This window comes from Argopecten irradians, chromosome 1 (genome assembly GCF_041381155.1).
Source record: "Argopecten irradians isolate NY chromosome 1, Ai_NY, whole genome shotgun sequence".
Classification (NCBI taxonomy): Eukaryota; Metazoa; Mollusca; class Bivalvia; order Pectinida; family Pectinidae; genus Argopecten; species Argopecten irradians.
This window is the reverse complement of record NC_091134.1, coordinates 17,557,730-17,572,411: the sequence shown is the minus strand read 5'-3', so window position 1 is coordinate 17,572,411 and position 14,682 is coordinate 17,557,730. Positions and strand designations below refer to the sequence as shown.

Sequence of the window (14,682 nt, the reverse complement as noted above, 5' to 3'; positions counted from 1 at the left end):
TAACTGTACAGATCAGAGATACCTAGCTCCGAGGATTTCACTGTACAGATCAGAGATATCTAGCTCTGAGGATTTAACTGTACAGATCAGAGATATCTACATTGTAGCTCCGAGAATTTAACTGTACAGATCAGAGATACCTAGCTCTGAGGATTTCACTGAATCAGCTTTTTCTATATCTTCTTTTATAGTATTTATAATTTTATAAAATCAGCTTGGTAATTAAAACAAGTCAATTTATTCTTCTTCAATCAGCAGGTTGGATACAGTTTGCATAAAGAAGATAGGTGGTAAGGTCCATGTAAAAAAATCTATCTATTGTTAAGATTTAAACGTTTAAACATTGAAGTAATCTGTACTCAAGGGAAATAACTCCTAAGAATGTTTGTTTGAAAAGCTAAAACATATGATGGCACGACTTCAATATTATAGAAGAAATTCCAATGATAGGTGTGACATCATACATGTAACCTTTTAGTAATCAACTTTTTATAAGATGTTCTTTGCGTCTGTATTGTCAACAAAGGGATCAAAGGGAGATAATCAGTATAAAGTAATAACATAATGGTACATGTCTCCTGTTTTAATTATAGCAAACTTCCACAACAAATACCAACAGTGTTCAGTGAGGTATTCATAGTGTTAATGCAAACAAATAAAGTTTAGCACAAAAAATTTGGTAAATCACACTAACGAGGCAACACAAAATATCCTTTAGATAAATTGTAAAAACCACAATTACATGTGTTTAAAATACAGGATTTGTTCATATTTCCACATAGTTTTATAATTAATTTTTCTTTGTTTTCATACCAAATCTGGCTTTCTAATATTGGCCAATATTTTTTGCATACCACTATGAAAAGAAATCCGAGACTGGCACGAAACCCCGACGTTATCGTGACGTCACAATAGACATTGACGTTGCTTATTGATTCGGAAAAAAAGAATCCCTTGAAAAACCACTATAATGTTACATTTAAACATACTAAATTTTATCAAATAGAGTATAAAATTAATTATAAGTATTGATGTCAAGATTTTAAAAATTTTATCTGGTTATGAAAAAAAATTTGTTTGCAAACCTTTGTGAGAATCCGCTACGAGGATGCAGATTTACAGTTTGCAAACAATTTTTTTTTCATACCCCGATTAAAAAAAAAAAAAATAGTGACAACAATGCTTAAATCACCTAAATGTCTTTATTTAAGATTTTAAACAGTATTATGAAGCTTAATGTTAATTGTTTCATAATAATTTTTTACAGTAACAAAAAGAATGTATGTAAAATGTCCATAAATATTCAATACATAACAAAAATGCCATAATATTTATGTTACCGACAATGAATGATGTATACAAAGAATTTTTCTCTAGTATTCAATTATCTGGGGTTTTTTTTTAATTACTTCGGAGAATTCAAAGTTTATTTTTCAGTTCAAGCAAAATATGATACAGAGGATTTTACTTTATAGTATTCAAAGTCTATTTTTCAGTTCACGTTGAAACATGAAACAAAATATTAGAAGATTAGGGTAATAATCCCAAAACTGCATACAAATTTGTCAAATTATTCCCTACTGAAAGTCAAAGTAGTTTGATAAGCTTAAGTGTCTATAGTAACAACAAAGAATAATGTTGATAAAATAATAAAAATAAAACAGCGTTCCAAACAAAGAAATTATCATTTACAATCAGCGATAAACAACAAACTAAAGTAATGGATAAAGAGAAAGCATGTGATTTCTATGTTAGGTGGATTAGAATTTTCACACGAAATTACCGACGACGTGGCGGATCATCATCTACATAAAAACACAACATCTATACAGAAAAGTATACAGATCGTAAATAGACCTGACAACAACCGTATCAAATATCATATTCTAGCTGCAAAATAATCTGCTTTTATTAGCAGATATTCAATGTTAACTAGTCGTGGCGACAAAAATATCTTAAGTTTTTGCTTTATTCATCTTCCTTGTGCAAATTGATCTGCTTTTGTTTGCGCATATTTATAGCTGTACTGGCAAGTGACCAGTTCTTGCAGAGTACCAATTCTCGCCATCGCATATGTAATATGATCACAGACGAATTTTGAGACAATATTTTGTGGAAATAAGCTTGGAAGTGTCTTCTCATCAGAAGAAGGCTTTATTGACTAAATTTGCGTGGAAATTGTACAGATACAGATGCGATGGCGAGAACTGGTACCTGGCGAGAACTGGTCGCCTGCCAGCATAATTAGAAAAAAAAATAAAAATAATAACAAACAAGAGATCCCAGGAGATCTTGGCACCCACCAAAGAATGATCTGTGTTTAACAATGGAAAGATGGATCTTTTCCCTGTTTTTCAAACTTTTTCAAACATACTACATATGAAATTTTAGACAGATGGCTTGAGTACTTTCTGAGAAATAGCGGTAACAAACTTCAACGATGAAATCCAAGATGGCAGGCGGTTGGCCATCTTGTTGACTGATCAGTCTCAAAAGGCATTATGTACAACTAGGGCCCAAGGGGTACATACTTATGGAATTTGAGAGAGACCCTTTCAGTATTTTCTGAGAAATAGTGGTAACTATCAAAATTCAAAAATGGCGGCTGCTCCGCCATCTTGTTGACCGATCAGTTACAAAATGCAATATGCACAACTAAGGCCCCACGGGAACCTACATATAAAATTTGAGAATGATCCCTTCAGTACTTTCTGAGAAATAGCGATAACAAACTTTAACTATCAAAATCCAAGATGGCTGCCTGGCGGCCATCTTGTTGACCGATCAGTCCCAAAATGCAATATGCACAACAAGGGGCCCTAGGGGAACCTACATATGAAATTTGAGAATGATCCCTTCTGTACATTCCAAGAAATAGCGATAACAAGAATTGTTAACGGACGGGCAGACCTGACTGACGAAAAGCGATTTGAAAAGCCCACCATCTTATGATGGTGGGTTAAAAATAAACTTCATGACAATCCTCTTATAAACCCATGTTTTGACGACCAATAAGACATTAACTTTGTAGTAATACCATCAGAAATTTCTGTGTGATGAAAAATAAAATAGTTTCAGAGATTAAAATACTAGTCTTACAACCTTTTCTCACGTAAAGTAATAGTTAAGCTATTTGTTCTAGCTCAAAGCAGCTCTAACAACTTACATAAATACCTATAGTATAACATTAAACTAAATTTCAGAAGGAACTCATTATTAAGAAAAAAAAATTACCGTCAAACCTTGATGTATCGATGTTCAAGGGACCTTCAGAAAAACTTTGAAACATTGAGACTTCGAATTATTCGTGGTTGAAATTAGATTGATGTTTTTTTTACCATGACCAACTGTGGTAGTTGTGTACATGTCGTCTCCGTTCCATAAACTTTATAATCATTGTATTTACCACAAGCAAAACAAAATAAAAACAAAGTATGCAATTAATCACATGTATTGCTATCGTTAGCAATACATATGTATATTATAAACAAGACTTAGGTGTACTAGGCCTAACCTATGTACATGTGTTCGTTTGGTGACTATTTCAGCGATGGTTAATATTGCGGAATGAATATATAAACGAAACACGTTGTAAAAACGAAACTAAAAAAGAAGAACCGAAAGCGCTACAACACCTACAAAATACTTCGATTTAGAATGATCGATTTGCTCCAGTATTTATGCCAAAGTTTTGCAATGTAACAGTTTTGAGTATGAGTTAATAATGTGGCTTACTATTTACGTTCCGTAAATTCTACAAACCGCTACCAATGGCGGTGGCGAACATTAACAAGAGGCCCATGGGCCTTAACAGTCACCTGAGTTCGGATACAGAATGAAACAAAGACATATAAACACTATATATTGGCCCACCAGGTCCTTGAAGTCAGTCAGTGATTTTATAAATTTGACTTTTTAATCTATGAAAATTATTTGGTTCCATCAAATCTATGAATTCAGAAGATTTTTGAAATTTTAGCCATTTTGAATCCTTATGGCCCCGCCCCTATGGCCCCTAAAGGTCAGCTAGGACCAATATTGATAAGATGGTAAAATGCTATCTCAGGCTAATAATTATAAGGGCTGTTCCAGCAAAACATATATGGTAGGGGGGGGAAGGCACTTTGAAATTGGGAGACTCACCGATAGAAGCGATTTTCAATTTTGTTGACCCCCACACATATCTATTTTTTGTGAACGAGACCATGGCATAGAAGCGATTTAATATTTTATTTTGCTCCAACATCTTTTTGGATTTACATATTTTGATTTCTAGCATCACTGAAGAATCCCGGAACAAAATTGCACTGTTTGTGGTGCAGTGAACTATTGTTTGATTTGCTTCATCTATTCTTAATTAGTATAAAGGTACAATCCTGGTAGAACCAGCAGAAATTCTACTGAAAATACGGATGTGTTTCACACAAGCGTAATGCAAGGGTAGACATCTGGACATTCACACTTAATCTTTTGAACTGCCACCTTTTCCTTGACTTAATATAAGTGAATTTAATAAAGATCTGTTGATGACAACAGTATTTTGCCAAAACTAATCCATTGTTTCTCTGTACCATTGACAAGTTTGAATGAATATAATATGTTTTAGATAAATATTCTGTCATTATTACGTGTACAATGTATATCAAAACACCCAGAAAATAAAATAATTGTTTTTTTATTGAAGATGAACAACACATTAATATTGTCAGAAATTAAAATTGTTCTCTGCATTTATTTTTGTAGTCAGGATGACTGACAGCAACATTATAATTAAACACAAATTTTGCCTTTTATTTCAAAAATTGCTTCAGATAGACTCATCCACACAAGTGATTTTATTGAAAAGCCACCCTGGCACAGAAGTGATTTTATTTTGAACCCACCATGGCACATACTATTTTCTAAAGTGCCTTCCCTGGGTGCCATATATGTTTTGCTGGAACAGCCCTAACTAAGTTTGACTAATTTCCACTGAAAACTAAGCAAATAAAGTTCTTAAATGTGTTTTTCCTCTTTAAACTGTAGTAAACTTGACCCCCTCCCCACGGAGAAACTTGAGACCCCAGGGTCATATAATTCACAATTTTTAATCAAAGTACTCAAAGTGCTGCAAATACAACGCAGCAGAAACAGAAAAATAGAATGAAATCAAATGCATTTCCAAAATCAAAATATATAAACCATATTATAAAGACTTTAATATCAATTATTTCAAGAACATTCAACTGATCGCAGAAAATACATATGTTTTTTTTGACATTTTTCTTAATTAAAGTTCATACATGAAAATTACAAAGAAAACAAAAGTCTTCATTAAAATGAGTTTTTATCCTTAATATACTCTTGTTTCTTATGTTGCACATACACTTATTTTGGTAAAACCATGTACATATGAGGGCAGCCTTATAAGTTATTTTGCCTTTACCTCATATTTGTGTTTAACATTCATTTAAAAACATTATTTTTAAAGTACTGTACACAAAAAGGGCATATGATAAGTTTACTTTAAAACTCTTATGTCCACAAGCCTTAGATAGTAAGTCCAATTTGAATGATCATTAACAGAGATTATGTCAGTTGGACAGAGGAGTCACCAGCAGGCAACAGTTGACCTAGATGGGCTGTGTATTATATAACACTCTGTGTGTTCTACCAACCAGAAGGCAGTCTTCCATTGACTACTGATTGGTCCAAAGGAATATTATTCAATGAATAGGGAATTTATGAATGGAAGTTTATGAATGAAATGGTTCAAGAGGTCACCACTAGATGTCATTGTAGGGCAAGTCCTACCCAGTCCTACACATCAATAGTAAACCAGATAGCATTAATACAAACGCTAGTCGCGTTGTATTAAAAAGGACCTTAAGATCTTTCCATCTGTGAAGAGAGTTTGATTCTACCAGTTCCAGAATTTCATAAGAAGAATTTAAAAATTTTAGCCTATTTGACCCCTTATGGCCCCGCCCCTACGACCCCTTGGGGTCAGTCATGGAAAATTTGTTCATTTGGCCATTTCATAAGGTTAATTCGCAGTCGTTTGACTAATTTCCTATTACAAATGACCAAATAATGCTTAAAAATGTGTTTTCCCTATATAAACTATAGTAAAATTAACCCCCTTCCCATCGGGAAACCTGAGACCCAAGGGTCATGAAATTCACAATTCTTGTAAAGAGCCTTAAAACCTTTAAATCTATGAAGAGTATCTATTTAAATCAAATCCATGAATTCAGAAGATTTTTGAAGTTTTAGCCATTTTTGCTCCTTTTGGCCCCGCCCCCCTGGCCCCTAGGCGTCGGCCAGGACTAATATAGATATGACGTTAAAATTCTATTTCAGGTTAATAATTCTAACCCAGTTTGACTAATTTCCTATGAAAACTAAGCAAATAATGTTCATAAATGTATTTTTCCTATATAAACTATAGTAAACTTGACCCCCCCAGGGCAAGAAACTTATTTTGAAGACCACTTGCCCGAATTTAAAATTTAAGTCTAATTTTACCCAAAACAGGGTAATTAACATTAAAACCGGGCAAGTTTACACCAATTTTACTTGTCCGGGAGCATATTTTACTGGTCTCGAGCCATAGGACCTGGGATATTTCTTGCCTTCCCCCCTCCCCAGGGAGAAACTTGAGACCCCAGGGTCATATAATTCATAATTTTTGTAGAGGGCCTTGAGACCTTTCTATCTATGAAGAGTATTTGATTCCACAACATCTGTAAGTGGAAAAGAAGATTTTTGAAATTTTAGTCAATTTTACCCCTTTTGGCCCCTCCCAAAGCCCCCTGGGGGGTGGGGACCATATAATTCACAATTTTGATTGGCCTTATGCCTTAGAAATTTTGTTCAAAATTTCATAGAGGTTGCTTCGGCAATTTTGGAGATGAAGTCAAAAATGTAAATTGTTTATGGACATACAATGGACCACGCACAACGTACGGACAAAAGGCGATTAGAATAGGTCACTTGAGACTTCGTCTCAGGTGACCTAATAAAATGTACCCCCCTCCCCTTGCATCTGGGGTAGGACAGTGATATATATTTTGTGATCTAATGACTAGTGTTTGTGTCAAATGATTTTCTCTAATCAAAACTTGTTGAAACAGACATAACAAATAAAAACAAGAGATCCCAGAGGGATCTTGGCGCCCACCAAAGAATGATCTATATCTGACAAAGGAAAGATGGATCTTTTCTCTACTTTTTAAACTTGTTGATCAATCGGTCCCAAATCACAATATGCACAACTAGGGCCCTAGGGGAACCTACATGTGAAATTTGAGAAAGATCCATTCAATACTTTCTGAGAAATAGCGATAACAAACTTTGAATATAAAAATCCAAGATGGCTGCCTGGCAGCAATTTTGTTGACCGATCGGTCCCAAATCACAATATGCACAACTAGGGCCCTAGGGGAACCTACATATGAATTTTGAGACAGATCCCTTCAGTACTTTCTGAGAAATAGCGATAACAAACTTTGAATAACAAAATCCAAGATGGCGGCCTGGCAGCCATCTTGTTCACCGATTGGTCCAAAAATGCAATATGCACAACAAGGGCCCTAGGGGAACCTACATATTAAATTTGAGAAAGATCCCTTCAGCACTTTTTGAGAAATGGGGATATCAAACCTTAACTATCAAAATCCAAGATGGCCGCAATGTATGGCACAAATAGGGACCAAGGGTAACCTCCATGTGAAGTTTGAACAAAATTCCTTCAGAAGTTCTCAAGAAATATCGATAACAAACTTCAACTGCCAAAATCAAATATGGCTGCCTGGCGGCCATCTTGTTTTTCCGATCAGCCTCAAAATCTGTATGGCACAACTAGGGACCAAGGGTAACCTCCATGAGAAGTTTGAACAAAATCCCTTCAGTAGTTCTCAAGAAATATTGATAACAAACTTCAACTGCCAAAATCAAAGATGGCTGCCTGGCGGCCATCTTGTTTTACCGATCAGCCTCAAAATTAGTATGGCACAACTAGGAACCAACGGTAACCTCCATGTGAAGTTTGAACAAAATTCCTTCAGTAGTGTTCTCAAGAAATATCGATAACAAACTTCAACTGCCAAAATCAAAGATGGCTGCCTGGCGGCCATCTTGTTTTTCTGATCAGCCTCAAAATCTGTATGGCACAACTAGGGACCAAAGGTAACCTCCATGTGAAGTTTGAACAAAATCCCTTCAGTAGTTCTCAAGAAATATCGATAACAAACTTCAACTGCCAAAATCAAAGATGGCTGCCTGGCGGCCATCTTGTTTTTTTCCGATCAGCCTCAAAATCTGTAAGGCACAACTAGGGACCAAGGGTAACCTCCATGTGAAGTTTGAACAAAATCCCTGCAGCAGTTTTTAAGAAAAAGTGACAAGAGGCCCAGAGGCCCTGTATCGCTCACCTGGTTTGTAATGCCTAGTAAGGTTCATTGTTTCTTTTCTGAAGAAATTTGAATATTTACCTCTAATTCCCCTATTGGGCCCCACTCTTTCTTCTCAAGGGGGTCAGAGCCAAAAATTATAGGAATTCTGTTAACCCCAAGGATGTTTTTCTGGGCCAAATTTGGTTAAAATCCAAGCAGAACTCTAAGACTAGTAGCAATTTATAGGATTTACCTAAATTTCCCTATTGGGCCCCGCCCCTCCTGCCCCCAGGGGGTCAGAGCCAAAATTTATACAAGTTCTATTCCCCTTCCCCCAAGGATGTTTTCTGGCCAAATTTGGTTTCAATCCACGCAGAACTCTAGGACAAGTAGCGATTTATAGGATTTACCTCTATTTCCCCTATTGGGCCCCGCCCCTCCTGTCCCCAGGGGGTCAGAGCAAAAATTTATACAAGTTCTGTTCCCCTTCCCCCTAGGATGTTTCTGGCCAAATTTGGTTACAATCCATGCAGAACTCTAGAACAAGTAGCGATTTATAGGATTTACCTAAATTTCCCCTATTGGGCCCCGCCCCTAATGTCCCCGGGGGGTCAGAGCCAAAATTTATACAAGTTCTATTCCCCTTCCCCCAAGGATGTTTCTGGCCAAATTTGGTTACCAACCATGCAGAACTCTAGGACAAGTAGCCATTTATAGGATTTACCTCAATTTCCCCTATTGGGCCCCGCCCCTCCTGTCCTCGGGGGGTTCAGAGCAAAAATTTAAACAAGTTCTGATCCCCTTCCCCCAAGGATGTTTCTGGCCAAATTTGGTTACAATCCATGCAGAACTCTAGGACAAGTAGCGATTTATAGGATTTACCTAAATTTCCCTTATTGGGCCCCGCCCCTCCTGTCCCCAGGGGGTCAGAGCCAAAATTTATACAAGTTCTGTTCCCCTTCCCCCAAGGATGTTTCTGGCCAAATTTGGTTACAATCCATGCAGAACACTAGGACAAGTAGCGATTTATAGGATTTACCTCAATTTCCCCTATTGGGCCCCGCCCCTCCTGTCCCCGGGGGGTCAGAGCCAAAATTTATACAAGTTCTATTCCCCTTCCCCCAAGGATGTTTCTGGCCAAATTTGGTTTCAATCCATGCAGAACTCTAGGACAAGTAGCGATTTATAGGATTTACCTCAATTTCCCCTATTGGGCCCAGCCCCTCCTGTCCCCGGGGGGTCAGAGCAAAAATTTATACAAGTTCTGTTCCCCTCCCCCCAAGGATGTTTCTGGCCAAATTTGGTTAAAATCCATGCAGAACTCTATGACTAGTAGCGATTTAAAGGAAATGTTGACGGACAGACGGACGACGGACGGACGGACGGACGGACGGACGGACGACGGGACGGACGACGGACGACGGACGACGGACGACGCGCCATGACATAAGCTCACCGGCCCTTCGGGCCAGGTGAGCTAATAACAAGCATTGTTTACAGACGGACGACGGACGACGGACCATGGACGCAGGGCGATTTGATTAGCCCACCATCTGATGATGGTGGGCTAAAAACAAAATTGCCCTGCGGGTGGGTATTTCTCTGTTTAGGTCACAGACACTGATAACAGCAACCCTCAGGTCTGCTTTAACTAAGGTCAACCATTTTCAAACAAAATTTATTGAATATGATCATTTTTAATAGGGGGTTTTTTTATGCAAGGGAGGTACTTTTTATGCAGGAATAAAAAGTATCTGGATACCTTTTGGTAGGGGGGTACTTTTTATGCATGACACCGGGTATCGGCCTGATCAGCGATATTAATTATCTTGATGATATCAAGCAATCAACACAAGCTGTCATATTCCCTATTGTCCGGCGAAGGGCCGTTGCGAGACAGCTAGGTGTGACAGCATGATATATTTACACACCTGATCTGTAAATTTTATTTGAATCATCGAGTGTCAGTTACCTATGATTCTATAATGGTCCATGATAAAAGTTTGATACATCGAGAACTTCGATTCATAAAACTTTAATTCATAAAAGGGTTAGTTAGTAATTTTATATAGTGAAGAAATTTGGTACCAGACAAAAAGTTTGATACAGCGGGAAATTTGATTCATAAGAATTTGAATCATCGAGGTTTGACTGTATGTCTGTTATTAGTAAAATCCTTCATTTAGGAAATGTTAATTTTCTGAATTTCCTTCAAATTCATGTTGTTCATTATACATCAAATTCCATTAAATTATCCAATTGAAAGTAAATAAGACTATATATACCTTCAATTCCATCAAATTATCCACTGAAGTGACTTAAGTGTTTTAAGTTGTTAAAATAATGCAATAAATATAATACAATGAATTCAACACATTCACTACTTAACCTTCTAATGTAATTTTTCCACCCTAGAATCAAAAGAGCTTAAAATTGGTCTTCATGACAAAATCAGCAAAAATAGTTTCAAGAAAAAACAAGAGGCCCAAAGGGCCTTTACGGTCATCTGACTACCTTGGCAATAGTAAAACTAATTAAACATGGTATCACTTTGTCAGGACCATGTCAGGAACATTTCATGTAAGTTTCAGCTAAATCGCACTGGTAGAACTTGAGAAGAAGTTCAAAATGTGAAAAGTTAACGCACGGCGGACGGCAAACAGTGGACGACGACAGACGAAACATGATGACTATATGTCATCCTGACGTAAAAATAGAAAGTGGACGTGATAATTTACCTCTTTCTTCTTTGCATCGTAGAGGTCAAATGCCAGACCGGTCAGTTTCAAGGTCAGGACACAATGGGGTGTGGTCCAGCAGATATCCTCATAGTTGTCCAATATGTAATACCCCAGGATAAGGTAAACCTAAAACATAACATACAGATAAATGGTCAAACTGACCCCATTTTAGTCCTACCCCTCTGACTCTTACTCTGGTAGATATCTTCATATCTCCAATATGAACATATAAGTGAGACCCTTTGCTACAATCCAGAGAATAAGTTTTCATTAGTAATACATCCAATCCATATCTACTTTATGTCTGATCTCTACATCCCTGGCACGGCCATGTTGGCTCCAACTTGGCTGAGCGTTGAATTAAACTGTTCTGTCATATAACACAAACCCTCCGTCTCTGGGTAGTGAGCTTGAAGCTCATGTGGAGCAGCAGTTTCACAGGTGTTGAGCGAAGGTCGGTGGTTTTTCTCTGGGTAATCTGGCTCTCCTTCACCTTCTTATATAGTAAACCATACTGGACCATTTGTACAACAAACTCATATCAATAGACATACAAAAGCCAATAGTCAAACCTGCCTTAGTGGTTTTCTCTGTATGAACACCACCTGCTTGATAAGACCACTTTCTAAGATCCTAAATTGTTAATTTCAACACAATTTGCCCCGTGTATAAAGACCACTTGGCTATAAAACCCATTTTCCTTTGACTCTTGGGTGGTCTTTATAGACAGGTTGGTGTAAAGCCCATTTTCCTTTGACTATTGGGTGGTCTTTATAGACAGGTTGGTGTAGAGCCCATTTTCCTTTGACTATTGGGTGGTCTTTATAGACAGGTTGGTGTAAAGCTTATTTTCCTTTGACTCTTGGGTGGTCTTTATAGACAGGTTGGTGTAAAGCCCATTTTCCTTTGACTCTTGGGTGGTCTTTATAGACAGGTTGGTGTAGAGCCCATTTTCCTTTGACTCTTGGGTGGTCTTTATAGACAGGTTGGTGTAAAGCCCATTTTCCTTTGTCTCTTGGGTGGTCTTTATAGACAGATTGGTGTAAAGCCCATTTTCCTTTGACTCTTGGGTGGTCTTTATAGACAGATTGGTGTAAAGCCCATTTTCCTTTGACTCTTGGGTGGTCTTTATAGACAGATTGGATTGTATCTCTAAAACAGCTATATTTTCATTCACATTTTTTGTGATACTTAACGTTTACATTAAGTTACACATTATCGACTTGTTTATTATTTGGTATACAGTAAAGCATGGTTATAACGAACATCTGGGGACCAACAGGGAATATAATTACTTTGTTACAAGGGAAGTTTGTTTTGTACATATTATGGACATCTTATAGCCACTTTGACGCAGAATGAAAATAACTATGAATTGGCTGTAAGCATGTTTATTATAAACACGTTTTACTGTATTTAGCATAAGGAATTAGAATACATTACATTATTGAATATGATGGCGAGCCACAGGGACAGCTTGGTACCGGCACATGTTTGTAGTATGATAAAGACTCCGAGTACATTCAGTACTGTATGTATCGCATGGAAACCTGAAACAAAGGAAATCTAATTATAGGAGCACTCTAACCTAACATATATAGATTAGTATCAACAATGGCTCAAAAGGACAGACGTGATAATCAATACTTACCATAACCACAATTCTTTTATATACTGGTAATCTTTGCATTTTTAATTTTTCTATGAACTACCTGATCTTTACTAATGCGTAGGTAGATTTCAAAACCTACTTTTTTTACCGTATTTCACCACAAATAAGAACCCCATCTAGAGAAGAAATAAAGGCCAAAAGCAGTATACTGAAAAAGCAATAATGAAAGTTTTCCGTAAGCAAAAAGAATATATTATCACATAATATTACATCTTCTAATTATAAATAAAGCGATCGATAATCAGCACCAAGATATTGTGACACTTAATTCCTATATATATGCTTACCACCAATGGTATTGGCAAAAATCTGTTGTTTTGTTGCGTTTTTTTTTCTTCTTCTGATTACATGCAACGTACCAAAATGAAAACATTTTAATAAGTGACAACATTAATTTTTAGTAATTTTTGTCAAGTGTTGTTCAAAGCGGCTTATTCACAAATTCAGGAAGAGCTATTGTTAAAAGTTATAAATGTAAGAATACAAAGTAAAATTACTTTTGAGAACTCATTTATGACACACAACTGTAAATTATTGTACTGGTAGTAATGACTATTAGTACAAAAAATAAAAATATTTGAAATATCTTCATTTGTTGTAATATTATTATTTGTTAAAATGGTCCAAGTAAATTAGGAATGCATGATACTGTTCAACAGATGTTACATACGTATATATTGCAAAAATGATGAATATTTATTGTTTTGAAGATCAAAAAAAGTTAGTACATTAGGAATGCACGTTGTTGTGGATAGTTGATACATATGGCAACTGATGAATATTTATTGTTTATAAAGCCTATATATACATTTGGAATGCATGTACGTTTATTGTTGACAGATGATACATATGACTCCTACGTTATACATATATTGATTATTTACTACACCCAGGCACGACAATCACAGAAAACTGCTTTTGTTATGCTAATACAAATACATTTTGTATAAACCTAGGTCGCTTAGATAAGGCAGAAACTGAAGTCAAGAGTAATGGTTTTCCACCCATGTGTGACAAGTTTAGAATGGAAAGAAACTATCTGTTGTCTAGGAATCTGAATATGAAGCTATGTTATGCAGTAAACCACTCAATCAAAATAATGTGTGAGAAGCTCCCTTAAGACTTTCACAAAAATATACACGTTAAATCCTTTATGAAATCACTACTATTTATGATTTCTATAATTGTAGAGAAAATTACAATAAACAGATCCTTGGTTAAGACTCAAATGTTTGGTTAATTCTTGTCTATTGATAACCAAGGTCATTCAATGATGTGCATGCATGGTTAAGGAGGAAGACATGAGAATCATGATGAAACAAGGACATAGTCATTCAGATCACCCGCCAATGGAGATATCAAAGCTGAAGTAAGTTTGATTGTGGAGACTTATGTGTATGAAAAAAAACAGGAAAAAGTGCAAAAAATGAAAACCTATAAAATAGCAAAAGGTACTACTAGACCATAAAATGAATATGTCTATGAAGTGGAAATATCTCTGCTGGTTTTAGAGTTATGCTCCGGAAATGAACCTGCTACAAAAATATGATATTTTCAGCAATGTTTCTATGGTTACAAAAAAAGCACAAAAAGTGAAAACCTAAAAATAGCAAAAGGCACTACTAGACCATAAGAACAATGTGTCTATGAAGTTTCATGGAAATATCTCTGCTGGTTAATCAGCCATTTTCAGCAATGTTTCCATGGTTACAGAAAAAAGTACAAAAAGTGAAAACCTTAAAATAGCAAAAGGCACTACTAGACCATAAGACTAATTATAATGTGCCTATGGAGTTCCGTGCATATATCTCAACCGGTTTTCCAGTTATGCTGCGGAAACAAACCTGGTACAAAAATATGATATTTTCAGCAATGTTTCCATAGTTACGGAAAA

At 36.3% G+C, this 14,682-nt stretch overlaps 1 pseudogene; it reads right to left on the bottom strand.

The window, feature by feature from the left end:
* Nucleotides 1-14,682, bottom strand: part of LOC138319378 (lysophospholipid acyltransferase 5-like) — a 54,273-nt pseudogene that overhangs the window by 19,266 nt on the left and 20,325 nt on the right.